The 15690-nt window shown below is 40.1% G+C and overlaps 1 long non-coding RNA gene across 1 annotated transcript; it reads left to right on the top strand.

Moving 5' to 3' along the window:
* The first annotated feature begins 5173 nt into the window (after positions 1-5173).
* LOC147827142 (uncharacterized) lies at positions 5174-14570 on the top strand. The gene is made up of 2 exons (XR_015452890.1): positions 5174-5214; positions 14119-14570. It is a non-coding gene; the product is annotated as an uncharacterized LOC147827142 (long non-coding RNA).
* The last annotated feature ends 1120 nt before the right edge of the window (positions 14571-15690 follow it).

The raw sequence follows: 15690 nt of genomic DNA, 5'->3' as shown, positions 1-15690 counted from the left end.
GAATAAAAAAAGAAACAAAACAAAAAAATAAAATACATGGCTAACTAGAAAATCCAAGTCTTAGAGCTGCAGGTAAGGCCTTGGACCTTAGCTGAGTTTCCTTTGGTCTATCTGTGTCTTCCAGAACTCAGTATTTTTTTTTTCTATTAACTTGAGTGAGCCTCTGTTCTCTGTGTCCAATGGAGCCTAATTAACTCAAATTTACTGGCGAAGGAATCCCGCAAGAGCCTTCCACATCGTCACAATTTTAAACTGTGACTTTTCAATTAGGCAAATGTACCAATTATGCTTCTAAACAGCAGGTTTGATGGGAGAAAATAAAGTTGACATGATTTTTATGTTCCATGAACCATACAGCAGTAATGGGTTTAAGAAAATTGTATTTGGAGAATTTGCTGCTATTTGGAGAATTTATTGCTATCTTACTCTTGGTTCAAAAAGAGAAAAACAAAAGAGTGATAAAAGAAGAAAAGCAAAAGAGTGATGAGAGAGAGGGGGAAAGATTCACTTAGAGAAGTCTCAGTTTTAGAAAACAAACCCAGTTGAACTAAATTAAATGAACAAAGAGAATTTATTAATACAGGGGCAGCTAATGGAGGATACTTGGGCCTCAGAAAGGGCTGCCTCTGATTTTCTGTGTTCCTCTCTGTAATTGCTCATTCACATCTATACATCCCAGCTTACTATTTCCCTATATGCCTGGCAGAGTCAGGACACCCACAGCTCCTGAATTTACAGGTCACCAGACTACGTCACTGGGGAATTGAACCAACCTCCCTCCTTCTCTTCCTTCCTCTTTCCCTCTGTTCCTCCACCACTTTTATTCCAAATTCATAGGCAAAGTGTTCTGATGGGTTGGGCTTGAGTCAAATAGTCACTCTTCAGACAATGAACTACAGTTTAGGAGTCTAGTTAAGGGCCCATCTTATTCAAAATGACAAAGCATGGGGTTGGGGGACATGGTTGCTCACAGCACCCTGGGTCAGCAGAGAAAGGAAGTCTGGTGGAGGTAGTAGTCAACTGATTCCAAAAGCTGTTCACTGCAAAGATAAACCCTTTTCTCTTCACTAAGCCCAGAGAAATGAGGCTGCATCTCATAGTCTTGGGAAAGGATATTCCAGATCCACCCGCTCAGTAAAAACAGAACCAAAAACGCCTTAGCCGGGCATAATGGCACATGGCTATAATCCAGCACTCAGGAGGCCAGTCTGGGCTATATAGTGAGTTCAATGTCAGCCTGAACTATACAGCAAAACCCTGCCTAAAAAAAAAAAAAAAAAAAAAATTCTTACTGACCCCAGGCAATAATATCAAAATGTGCTTTGAGAAATTTCTTCCTTTCAGCTATTCCTTCTCAGAGCCCAGCTATGCTTCTCAGAGCCCATGTTTGTCACCCCACTTGAGCCTGCCACCTCCCATGCAATAATACGCCATTTTCCAATCCTGTCCCTTTCCTGTCACTCAGGCAATATCTTTTTCTCCATGATAACAGCTGGAAAAGTAACTGTATTAGAGCTTTAATGGTCTGATATTGTTGAGCTTTCTCAACAAGATAAATGTTTACTAGTTTGTGTTTGTATGTTTATGATCTTGCTATGTTGCCCAGGCTGGTTTTGAACTCCTGGGCTCAAGCAATTCTCCTGCCTCAGCCTCCAAGTACGGGAACTATAGACCCAGTTTTACAATTTCTTATTTCATAGTAGTTCTGCTGGCAGGAGCAACTTGAGCCAATTTTTTGAAAGAAACATTAAGTCAAACTGTCCATCACTGTATGTACCACTGACAACTCAAAGCATTCATTTCTCCTAACGTGTAATGCTTGGCCTTCCATGTACATTCCAAACTAGCGCTCTTCTTTCCCAGACCTATTTTGTAACCACTGTTTCTGTGTTTTCACAGAGTAACCATTATACTGTGTTCTTTGTATAATAAGCAATATTATAAACTAGAGGCAAAAACGTGCAAAATCCTAGAGTCTACGTTTGGACAACACTTTCTAACAACCTGAAGAATTTACAGATTCAAGTTTTAATGAACTGTAAGGAAATTTTCAAAAATGAGAATTTTCTAAAATTCACAGTTTCGATCTTCTTAAAATGCAATTGCGCAAACAAAAAGAACTGTTTTTCTTGGATGAACATTGCTATATACATGCATTTTTTTTGTTTTGTTTTGTTTTGTTTGTTTTGTTTTTGGGTACCAGGGATCAAACTCGGGTCCTTGCGCTTGTACAGCAGGCAGCAAAACCACTGAGCTAAATCCCCGGCCCTGTACATGCATTTTAATAAGCGTTACCCATACTTTCAACTCCTTTTTATTTGAGGTGCTACAAATTAGTCTAGAAACTGGCCTGCTTAATCTAAAAGTCTGTCTATAATGATGATACAGTGATCAAGAGGAGATTATAAATTATTCTGTCGGGGCCAGGGATTTAGCTCAGTGGTTCCGCTGCCTGACTCACAAGTGCAAGGACCTGAGTTTGGTCCCCGGTACCAAAAATAAAAAATAAAATAAAATAAATTATTCTGTCAGACTCTTCAGCTCATCCTGTGTTTTATAAAATCTATATGCAGAAAATTATAAGCCCTGATGCTCTCCCCCGTCCCACACACACAAAAAGGCCATATGTCTTAGTGGTTTGACTATGGACTCCAGACCTCCTAGTTTTAAATCCTTTGAGAGTTGGGAGACTTTGGGAAAGTTGCCTGAGTCCACTGTGTCTGTTTCCTCATCTGTAAAATGGGGGTGGTAATATTATCAGTTCATGGGAACCATGACCACTGATCAGCATTGCAGAGCTCCTGGAAAGCAGCTGGCCTGGCTGAGGGTTAGTTATCATGGTAACTTTGAGACCTCTTTTGGCTCTTGGTTACTATCCCATCTTTGTCTTTAGATAATCAATTATCTATCCGGAGGGTTGGGAGAACAGGTACATTTAGAAGATAGCTCTAATATTTAATCTCATTTCTAATAATCTAACCTAATATGTCATTATTTAAGATGATAGTAGAGTAAGTATGCTTTAACTACAGAGGAGAGTCAAAGAAGAAGATATGACTGTTTACAGAAGGACTAGCTTGCCACAATAAGGAGATGGACAGCAGGGATTACCTCTCCCAGTCTGAGACTTTCCATTGATACTGTTCCATATCAGGCAGTCACAAACTCATTTGTTAAGAAGTATGAATAAGAAACACAATAGCTGAACCTCCTAACAGTATGCTGAAGCTTTACAAGAATGATTACCTCTACTACCAGGCACCAACTTCTCTTTACATAGATTTCAGTCTTTAATTCTGTAAGGAGAATGGGGAGACTTTTTTTTTTTTAACTGAAATGGATTTTAGTGACTATACTATTGTGGGAAAGCGCTACCACACATATCATTCATGTATGTACATATATATTTATTATTCAATTATATTAGTCCATTCTCCAAAGGATCTCTCTTAAGTACTTGAAGGTCACTTCGGAAAACTATACTCTTCAGGCTTAAGAACAAAAAAAGAGGGTTTGAAGATGCCCAATCATGTTAAATTTTCTACAATTAGTGGGAAATGCTAGAGTCTATTAAACTGTTACAGACTGCATAACGTTCTAAATGCTCCTCTAGACAACACTCCTCGGAGATTGCTCTGTAACCTCAGCAACACATGTTGCCTTAGGTTAGGTTCTGTAGAAGCAGTACATGAGGCAGTGGTTCTAGTATGTGCACCTTATTGATAGATTGCTTTAGGGAAAGTCTGTAAGGAAGGGAAGGAACAAGACAGGAAAGAGTGAGCAAGGCTGTGGTTCCAGGTAAAGTCTGGAGTAGGAGAGAGAAAATGAGTCAGTGCTTACAGTTGTAGAGGGGAGGGAAATAGTGTTTCCATGAGTGTCCAGTGGGTGGCTCCACTTAGCCAAGGTCAAGTCTGGAGAAAGTCACAGCTGTTAGCCAAGGCACTCAGAGGTTGAAAGGTGGCCTCCCCTGCCTATGAAAGGGATCAGAACTGGGTATGGTGGCACAGGACTGTAATTCCAGCTACCTGGCAGCCTGAGGTAGGAGCATCCCAAGTTCATGGCCAGCCTGAGCAATTTAGTGAGACCTTGTCTCAAAAGAAAGAGGGCTTGCCTAGTGTGCATGAGGCCTGGCTTTAACCCACAGCACCACAAGAAAAAAAAGAGTCAGGGTCAGGCAACAACAACATGCACAACACTGCTCCTCATTGTTGTTCAGTGATGATTTACTAAACACATGATAGTAGCAACTTTATTTTGTCCATTCTTTGTATCCCTAGTATTTATCCCAGTGACTACACATGATGGGTTTTGTTTCATTCATTTAAATTATACTGTATGTTGAGAGCTGCCTGTCAAGTTTACAGAGCAGTATCTTCAAAGAGGCATCTAAATTCAGATTTTTATCTTATACCCTTTCTAAGCAACATTTCAGTGTTCTCCTTTCTGCCCTGGGTCCCCACCCCAGCTGTCACACACATATGGCATTCTTCTCTGTGCGTCAATTGTAAAAGAGGAAGGAAGTGCAGTCTTGTGGCCTCAGAGCAGCCACAGATCCCAAGATCCTAGTCTTATCTCTCCCTTCTTGGAGGCCCAAGTAAAGCTACTGGACCTTTCAGTATGCAGTACTGGGAAAGGAAAATAATAAGTGGTCTGTTTTACTTCAGAATAACTATACTTTCATACTTTCATTTATATATTAAGCATTTTATATTAAATACTGTGCTTGAGAACTATCTAAAGCACTCTTTCTGTGGGGGATAAGAGTCTGGAAGTTCAAAGAACATCTCTCTAAGATATCAGAATCTTCAATGTGTCTCTAGGTCTCATCAAACCATCTCCTGAAACTGTCTGGTGGCCACTTTCTCCCCGCCTACAATCATCACACCATGCATTTCCAAAGAGCAGGGTGTGGGGAGTTTCATTATATACCAGAAGCCCTATCTTTTGGAGGGGTGGAGATTGGTTGCCCAAAATGTCATGGTATTAACACTACGTAACTTGAAGGCATTAAATCATGGGAAAGTGCAAAGGTCTTTTTTGCATAGGATATATAAACCCAAACACTCTTATGGAATATCCTAATTAGGCATCTAGATTAAACTACAAATTAATAAATGTTTTATAACCACATTATGCTGGGTATTTATCTTATGAATAATTGTCTGACTCCACCAGAGCTGAGGAAGTTTGCACTTGGAGAGAAAAGAGGAAGAGGTATGTAAACTGATCTAGAGAATTTCTGAAGTTGCCTCTGTGTGTGTGTGTGTGTGTGTGTGTGTGTGTGTGTGAAAAGAGCAAATTCACAGACCTCAGGGGATACAGCTTACCTATTCAAAAAATCCCCCATAGTGTAGTCTATTCTCTTCTTGGGGACTAGATAGAAATCAGATTCCTTTCTTTAAAATCTGAGGCTCAAAATATAATGTGTTGATGAGAATGTGCAGAAAAAGGAACTTCTGTAGATAATATGAGACATAAAATAGGATGACAGAAATATACAATTCTCAATAAATATATTAAATGGACTCGGTGCTCCATCTAAAAGTTAAAAGCAATTACCACCCCACACAGTCCAGCCATGAACTGCTTCCTTGTGTGCTGGCTCCTCTCCACCCTCCTCTGGCCCAGTGCCCAGCTCTGAGCTCTGCATGTCGGAGATCCTTCCCACTTTAACTGCCGTTTGGGGTTTGGCTGACAGTCGGTGGTGGCAGGAGATCCCAGGGTGGGAGGAGAGAGGAGTAGGGATATTAATCTCCCCCCTACCCTGTTCCTCTGTTGGCCCAGCCAGAGTTTTTCAGTAGTTGTGCTATCACTGGTCAGGACCACAACTCCCAACTGCAACCTCCTCTCCTGGCAACACCTTGTGCTGGGTTCCAGTAACAGCACAAAGGCATAACAGGGACATAAAATTACTAGTGCCAGGGCCTTTTAACCAACTTTTACTGGTTCCTCTAACGCTGCCACACCTCACTGAAGAATATCTTCATTAAATTATCTTCAGTTAACATTCTGAATTGGATTACTTCTTTCATATCCTGGGATCTTGAATCTTCCATGTAAAGCATAAAGATGCCAGACATGGTGGCACATGCCTGTAATCCCAGAACTTGGGAGGCTGAGGAAGAAGGATTGCTGTGAGTCTGAGGCCAGCCTGAACTAGTTCATGGCCAGCCTGCACTACGTAAGGTGACCCTATCTCAAACATTACCCCTCAAAAGGCATAAAGATATTGAAAGGCTGAAAATAAAAATTTGAAGAACATTATACAGTATATGCATATTTTAACCAAAAGAAAACTGACTGCTTTGAGATCTGTTATGTACATGTACCAACTCCCCACAATGAATGTATTCATGCACTGCAAACATGCACTAATGAAAATAAAAATTGAAATTTAAAAAAACTGACCGTTATGTTAAAGTAGACTATAAGATTAAGAAAATATATTAGAGGCTCCATGCCTGCCTTGCAAGCACAAGATCCTGAGTTCCATCCCCAGTAAAAAAAAAAAAAAAGAAAGAAAGAAAAGAAAAGAAAATATATTAAAGCCAGGGATGGTTGCACACAGCTGTAATCCTAGCACTCAGGAGGCTGAGGTAGAAGGATCACTGCAAGTCCTACTTTGCCATAAAGAAAGACAAACTTGAGTCATTTGTAGGAAATGGATGCACCTTGAGACCATAATGTTAAGTGAATAAATCAGATACTCTTGCTTAAATATCACATAGTTTCTTTTATATGAGAAACCCAGAGTAAAAATAAAGAGCAAAATAAAAGATAGATAGTACGAAGCAGGGAGATAGATCACTGTCAAAGGGGAAGGGGATCTAGAAATGGAGGGAAGAAGAGGGATAGGAGCTGAAAAAAACAAATTGGGATGTGTTATGTTCATGTACTAACTCCACACAAGGAACATAAACATGTGCTACACACGTACTAATAAACTAAAGTAAAATTAAGAAAAAATAAAAATTGCACTTAACATGGGGCTTCTTTCCCTATGTATTCTAGAAAGTACAACAATTGAAGTTGTATGGCAGAGGGAAACCTCCAGGGGAGGGACAGAGCTGTCCCTTCATTTTTGGGGGATGACTAAAATAGCAAAAGCATCACCTGGAATAGTTTCAGGCTAAAGTGTCCAGACACCTACAGGGGTTAAATACTGTCACACCAAATGCTACATGAAAACATAAGAGGTAAGAAGCATAAGGAAACCATAACATGAGATCAAACACTGTGAGCTCTGTAAGAACAGAAACCAAGGCAAACCTGGTAAGAAATTCCTAAAGGGACTGGAATGCTGGCAGAGCATGGGTTGCACTTCACTCCACCCCATCGTTACCTACAATATAGATGTTGACCTCAAGAGCCCTAACCCAGCATCAGCGACTGGGACTATGGTTATTGCTAGAGACAAACTGTGAAGTAGTGACCTCCAAGTGTCATCCCAAGGTGAGACACACCTGAAGAGTGCCAGCAGTTGTGCAAAAGCAACCAATACACAACAAAGAGATGGAACTCCTTTAATGGCTATCAAAAACTAAAAAGTGAACTCAGCTGGGTATAGTGGTACACACCTGTAATCCCAGCACTCTGGGATGCTGAGTCAGTAGGATCATATTTGAGCCTAATCCAGGCAACTTGGCAATTTGGAGACCCTATCTCAAAATAAAAAAGAGAGCTGGGGATTAGCTCAGTGTAAGGGCCCTGGGTTCAACCATGTGAAAGAAAGAAAAGGAAGGCCCCAGTACCAAAAAAAAAAAAAAAAAAGAGAAAGAAAAGAAAGGAAGGAAAGAAAGACAGAAGGAAGGCCAGTCTTCCAAGGCCTGCCATGCAAAGGAGGAATTCAGGTGCTGGGTAGACTGGGAGATTGGGATTCCAGCATCTACACAGGAGGTAGCTCAATGCCAAACTGTCCCTGGGACATGATCCTCAAACTGCTGTGAAGGTGGGGTACCTACTGATTACAGCAAACTATTGTAGGAAGAAGTGTAAATTGATTGGCTCAAAACAAAAAAGGCCCTCTACTCAAAAAAATACTTTGGGCTTTAACTACCAACATTAGAGATAATTTTAATATTATGATATTAATTCATAATGGGTGACTGTGTCTGCTTAGGAAATTACATTTTATCTTGTTCCTGTGTTTAATATATAACCATCTTATCAAAGTCAACATGTAGTATTTGATATTATCATTTTTATCAATTCAATTTTATTCAGTGACTGAGAACTTGGTGTTGTGGTTCATATAGAGCTCTGCCCCAAGGGCCCTGTGCACTCAGATGGGACATGACCTGGAAGGCTGTGTCCTCCCTTGACTCTCTCTCTGTTTCCTGCCCACCTTGCCACGAGCAGCTGTCCTCCACCATGCCACTCTGCCATGCTGTTTCTTCTTTGAAGCTGGCCAACCCTGCAATGAAACATGAACCAAAGCAAACCTCTCCTCTTTTAAGTTGTGGGTGTCAGGTATTGCTCCCAGCAACAAGGAAAGTGATTGAGACAGGGATTGACTGCCTTGCTTTTGAGCAGTTTTAGGAACCAAAATAGTTATATATTCTAGAGGCAAAAGTGAATGGTAATATACTACGCATAAACATGCAAACAACACTATTACTAATACAGTATAGTCTTATCTTTTTCATATAGACAAGATTCAATTGCTATGACTTCAACTGAAATCTTCTACAGTAAGGAATATGGTGCATATTTTATTGTGTATGTGGGAGTAGCTGTCAAAGGAGGCCTGTTTTAAATTTTATTCAATGATTGGGTAAAAAAAAGTGACTTGTCATTCAAATCCATCTTCTAATTTTATTACCTATTTATATGTATGTTGTAAATTACTTATAGCTACCAGGAGGCCATGTTTCAGTGGACCTATAAAAATTGATCAGGAGCCCTCTCTCGGAGGTGTGATAGGGAATATCTGACATATGGGGAGGACAGGATGATACCACAGACTGTTAGTTTCTATCCTGTAGAGATTGATTCCTCTTATTTCGCTGGCATTATTTTTCCCTCTTTACCTAACCACCTCAAGTATTTGGAATGCATTTTTGATTCTGAAATGGAAATTATCTTATACTTCAGTGGATAAGAACATTTATAATTTTTTCCTTCAAAATGCAAATAGCTGTTCATGTAAGATTTAAGTAAAATTAGCTAATCATTTTATACAAGGGTTGATCTAAAGAGTCATTTTATATGGTTATATCTCTGAATCTTAGTTTTTATTGTCATACAGTTTCAATGAATGTTTTGTTAAGAACAGCTTCCTGAACACAGAGGAGAGGACGATATTCCTTTGGAATAGAATACTTAGAGAAAGTATAGAATACCTCCTCTCTCAGTTAATTTTCTCACTGCTGAGACAAAATCTTTCTCCATCCATCCTTCTCCATCAATCCTTCTTCATCCATCCTTCTCCAAAAAAAAGCTTCATCCATGACCATAGGAGGCTTTGAGGGAACATCTAGACATATGACATAGCATTCTGCCCCTGACCCTCAAAAGACTCATGCACATCCCTTTCTGCAAAAGGCATTTAGTCCATCTCCAAGAGTTGCCAAAGTCCTAACAGTTTCAGCATTGCTGAAAAGTCCAAGTCCAAAGTTTCCACTGGGATTTAAGGCAAACTCTTAGCAGCAAGCCCCTGTACAAATGGAAAGAAAGTTAAACTCTTCCAACATACAATGGCACAGGATAAACATTACTATTCCAAAAATTACAAATAGGGGACTAGAAAAGACAGGACCAAAACAAGTCCAGACTCCAGCAGGGCAAACATTAAATCCTGTAGTTCCATGTCCAGAATCCAAGACAATCTGTGGCAAGATGTGAATTCCAAAGGGCTTAGGTGGCTCTGTCCCTACAGCACTGCAGATAGTTGCAGCTCCCCGACTTCTCTCTTGGGCCAGTTTTACTCCCTCCTTGCAGCTTTCCTCAGATGATCCATGTTCCTGGTTTCTCTAACCTTCTAGGGTCTCCACAGCACCTTCAGCTTCACACTCACAGCTTCACACACTGCCCCCTCTCAGTAGCACACTGCCTGGTGTCCCGGGTCTTCTGAAATCTGGGTGGAAACCTTCCTGACCCCACAACTCTTGCATTCTGCATGCACCTAAAACCAGCACAACATGCATGATGCCAAGGTCTGCTGCCATCTGCAGAAGTAGCCAGGCTTCCTTCTCTCTTGCTTGTAGGGGTTGAGTGCCTGGATTGCTGGGCACTCTGAACTCAATCTTGAGAAACAAATTCTCTAAGCCACCACCATTCTGGGACATGGTGCTCTCGGGCTCTCTTCTCAAAGCAGTCTTTCACTTTTGCTACCTTGAGGCTGCAAAGGCAGGAATCCTGCTGTTTCTTTGATGTCCTCATACCATTTTTTTTCTATTGTCCTGTTCCTTCTCGGCAAACAAGTTCTCCTCTGCTCTAACTTTGCAGTCCACAGCTTTATTGGGGCAACATTTCTGGCCAAACTCATAACATTTTAAACCATTCTGCTGGTCTCTTTGTTCTTGATTCTCAACACAAATCTGGCTAAAAGCCCCCAGTAGTAGCTGTGCCATTGCCTCAATATTAGACTGTCTTGAAATTTCTTCTGCAAGATTAATTAGTCCATCACCCTTAATCTTAATCTCAGTCTTAGCCAAAGTCTCTGGACATGAACATAATGCAGATAAACTTTTTGCCAAGGCATAATACACATCATCTGGAGTCCAACAGCCAATGCAATCCTTCTTCCTAGCAGAAACCTCCTGAGCCTGGTCTTTACTGGCAACATTTCTATCAGCATTCTGGTCTTCAGAGCTCTGACCAGAACCTCCCATCAAGTACAGCTTAAGGGCTGCTTTTTCAGCCAGCATCTCCAAACCTTTCCAAATTCTTCCCACAAGCCAGTTCCAAAGGTTCCTGAATCACATGTTCAGGTATAGTCACAGCAACAACACCACTCCTGGTATCAAAATCTGTATCAGTCAGTGCTTACTAGAGAAACAGATTTAATGTAAAATATAAAAATATATAAGTATTTACAAGACTGGCTTACAATGGCCACCCACAGAGTTAGGTGTGGCAGAGTGTAAAAGGTCTGTCTACACGATGGAGATCTGAAGGATCCAGTTGAAGCCCTGGAGCTCAGTGTAATGTCTTGTGTAAGTCCATATCAAGAGTCCAAAGGGTCTGTGATGGAAGGCTGAAGGGTCTGTGCTAGAAGTTGAAGAGTCTGTACTAGAAGGCTCAAGAGTCTGATCTTGGAAGCCAGGAGATGATGTCCAAGGTAAAGATGAAGACTGGAGTGCCTCTGAAGAAACAGAAGCAATCCTTCCTTCCTTTTTTCCTTTTATACCATTCTGGAAACAATCTTCCCTAGGGAGGGTCTTCTACACCCAGAACTATGCTGAGACAAGTTAGTTGGTCTTTTCTTATTCAAGTTGACACAATCAGTTAACTATCACACCTCCCCAGGCAATTCTTCAAGGCAAAATAATAGGAAAAACTATTTTTCTATGATGGTTTAGATTTAATTAAAGAGAGAAAGATAAAGAATCAAAATCTCTGTATCAATGACATTCTATTTGTGTTAATGTCAGAAAATAAAAGAAACTGGCTTTAGTAAAACTTTCATTGCTTCATGCTATTTATGGAGCCCTTTTCCAACTGCACTAAAGACTGAAGTCACACTTGATTGAGTTTCTAGGATTACCTGTATAGCAGTGAGTGGGAGGGTACACAGAGTGGCATTGATGAATTGTTCTTTTTTTAGGAAACCAGCATCTCCCTTAAATGGTTCTGAGGTCTTTTTCATTCACCCACCAGAATATGACCATCTAATAAAATTTCCCAAATCACTGATAGTTTGGAAGTCACACTACAAGCTGTTCTTAAAGTTGAAGATAGGCTATTATGTACATCAGATCAGCTCCCAAACCTTCTTACTGTGTTTCATGCTTTACTGTGAGGACTTGGGTCCTGTTTTCGTATTTTGTTTTGTTTTCATCATTTTTGCAAACCTGATTCTGCTATCCTTTCCAGATTGATGTACTTTTTTGTTTAACAATTTTCTAGATATTTGCTTTCTGCTCTCTCTTACTAGGGTCTATTGCTGAGCGTAGTGACACGCTCCTATAATCTCAGTACTCTGGGAGACTGAGGCAGAAGGATCACAAGTTCACAACTTAGTGACTCAGCAAGACCTGTATCAAAGTAAAAAGAGCTGAGTATGTAGCTTAGTGGGAAGGCCCTGGGCTCAATCCCCAGGGCGTGCACACATAAACACACACACACACACACACACACACACACATACACACACACACACACACACACACACAGATCTACCCATAGACTTAAAATCCAGATCACCTTTGGGTAGCTTCACAGTGCTCTTTAGGTCAACTGTCAGTGTCTTGTTCTCAGTGGTGACACCATCTGAAGAGATTCAAAACAGCAGGCTGGGACTTTATATTCTGAGGCTTCAAGAAAAATGTTCAGGTTTCTTGCTCTACATTAGCTACAAAGCAGTAAGGGTGAAACAGATTATCTTGAACACTCTGCAAAGAAATGAGGCTTGAACACTGTTCATTCCTTTGGAATCACTTAGTCCTGCTGGCCTATAAGCTGAGTTATTTAATTCCCGCCCACATTTCTGTCTTCTTCATTTCACATTTCAGTCTAGTAGGAAGTGTGGCTAAAAAGCCTTGAAAGAAGGCATTACAGAAAAAGCAAATTTGAAAGAAGAAAGTCCAAAGAAGAGAGTAATAGAGAAAAGTATTTTTGAAATGAAAGTCATCATACAGAGAACTGTATGAAAAAACTAATTACTAAAAATATGTGAACTGAAAAATACTGATGTTAATTTTTTTAAAAAAACCCTAGATTTGTCATTTGTAAGACAGAATTGAAGATGAACCATAACAGCTAAATATTCCAAGATTCACTCCCTAAAAGAATTAGAATATTTTTGGGCTGGAGCTGTAGCTCAGTGGCACCATGCCTGACTGGCAAACGCAAGGCCCTGAGTTCAATCCCCAGTACTGCAAAAAAAAAGAATTAAAATATTCTGGGAGTCCCCTAACTCCCACCAATATCAGCTATTAAAGACAGAGCCACTGGTTACTTTTCATGAATCTAACAAGCAGTGTACTTTAGCATTTGTCCTTTGTACTCTGAACTCCAATTGTCACTATTATTTAAGGTACTGTGTTAGTTAATTTTATGTGTCAACTTGACTAGGCCAAGGTGCCCAGATATGTGGTCAAACATTAGTCTGAATATTTCTGTGAAAAAAAAATTATTTTCTTTCATGATATCAACATTTAAGTCAGGGTACTTGAAGCAAAGCAGATTAGCCTCCATGTGAATGGGCCTCCTCTAATCAGTTGAAGAAGAACTTATTAGAAGAGAAACTGACATGCCCTGAGCAAAAAGGAATTCTGCTAGCAGACTGCCTATTGATTGAGATGGCAACTTTTCTTTGAACCTCCAGCTTACCAGCTGACCTGGTGGTGTGTTTGTGTGTGTGTGTGTGTGTGTGTGTGTGTGTGTGTGTGTGTTGCTTGACTTCAGGCCAATGGCCTCACACACACTCAGCAAATGCTTTACCACTGAGCTACACCTGCAGACCTAATTTTTTTTTTTTTTTTTTTTTTGGTACCGGGGATTGAACTTGGGTCCTTGTGCTTGCGCAGCAGGTGGCGAAACCACTGAGCTAAATCCCTGGCCCCCAGACCTAGTTCTTTAAAATATTTTAGTGTATGTGGTGCTGAAGTGAGCACTAATTCTTTAAAATAGAAGCAACCTTTGCTCCACATGGGTACATGCACACACATAGCGACACACACATGCACATACACACATCCTGTTGGTTTTATTTCTCTGAAAAACCCCAGTACAGTCACTGATAAGATCCCAGTTCTAGGTCCTGCCCTGGCCAACACCGACCACCTTGTGTACCCCATGGGAGAGGAGAGAGGCCCATAGGAACTTCCTTGTGTGCTTTGTGGAAGGAGAGGCTGCACCCTGCCCCAAACTTGGCCACTTCATGCACCCTGTGTGGGAGAGGTGAGCAGGCAAACTATCAAATCCTAACACGCTCTGCATACTGGTTCTTATCAGTAAAGGGTGGCAGAGGTGACAGCTGAAAGACTGACCTGACTGAGAACAAACCAACACCCAGGGGAGAGTTTTACTACAGGACTGAAGTGTTACCCTACCACAGTGTCCAGGTAAGAGACAGCCCTGGGAGACAGGTTTGGAGAGGGTGAAAGCTAAACAAATATTCCTGAGATCCCTTGAGCAGCTCAAGCTCAGGCCAAGGTCATGGGGCCTATATTCTGTGGTTAGAGGCCAGGTTTGGTGGGTGTAACTTTTAGAAGGGGAAATACGAAGGAAATAGAAGTTACTACTACACTCACTAGGAAAATCAGTGTAGCGTTTCCTCAAAAAATTACAAATAGAAATCCCATTTGGGGCTGGGGATTTAGCTCAGTGGTTCTGCCACCTGCTTCATAAGCACAAGGACCCGAGTTCAATCCCCGGTACCAAAAAAAAAAAAAAAAAAGAAGAAATCCCATTTGTACAGTTACCCTCTCCTATGTATTTTCCCAAAAGAGTTAAAGTCATTATATTACAGGGGTACATGAATAACCATTTTTAAAGCAGCACAATTTATAATGGCAAGATCTTGGAAACAGCATATATGTCCATCAACAGATGAACCGATAAAGAAAAAATATAGTATTTATACATACACTCTGGCATAAAGAAAGGAGGCATCCATAGACAAATGGATTCAACTTGAGAACATAATGTTTTGTGAAATGTCAGACACACAAGCTTAAGTACCACATGGTTTCTCTTATATGAGAAACTAAAACAATACATATATATATATATATACACACATATATGAGAAAGGGAGAGAGAGAGAGAGAGAGAGAGAGGAGAATAGGTACTAAGGAGAAGTTTAAGTAATTCCCCAAATTATCTATTCCATTGTTTCAAAGATATTTTAAGATATATGCTGATTTATTTATACTACTAGTTTGTTTGTTCTTTGAAAAGAAAGTTTCTCTTTTTATTTTTCTTTTTTCTTTCGTGTAAGAGTCTTTGTGTATGACTTGTATTCTGAGTAATATTTTGGTCATTCTTTTAAGATTGTGATGCATAGCGTATTAACAATTGTTATTTTCTAATTGTTTTGTTACTTAATTTTGTTTTATTTTTCATAGAAGAGTGCTTTTCACATTTTCTTTATTATCTACTTGTATTACATTAAAATAAAATTAAAAAGATTACAGTTTCTATAACCAGAAATTTGAGTTCAGGATCTAAATTTCCCATTTACTAACTATATATGTTAGAGAAGTTATTTTACCTCTCTATATCTCATTTTCATTTTTAAAATGGGAACAACAAGTTGGGCATGGTGGCACACACCTGTAATCCCAGCACGCTGGAGGCTGAAGCAGAAGAACTGCCATGATTCAAGGACAGCCTGGGCTACACTGTGAGTTCAAAGCCAGCCTGAACTACACAGCAAGACCCTGTCTTGAAAACCTAAATAAATAAGTAAATAAATAAATGGAATAACAGTAACCCCTAATTCTTTAGCCATGCTAGATTACATGCTACATACTCTTGTATCTCTATTTTGTTTCTGCCACCTTTGCCTGCTTATATGTGGTA

This window comes from Heterocephalus glaber, unplaced genomic scaffold (genome assembly GCF_053883595.1).
Source record: "Heterocephalus glaber isolate CG9 unplaced genomic scaffold, H.glaber_assembly_v1.0 deba00001454, whole genome shotgun sequence".
In the NCBI taxonomy this organism is placed as follows: domain Eukaryota; kingdom Metazoa; phylum Chordata; class Mammalia; order Rodentia; family Bathyergidae; genus Heterocephalus; species Heterocephalus glaber.
The sequence above is the reverse complement of the archived record's forward strand: the minus strand, read 5'-3'. Positions and strand labels throughout refer to the sequence as shown.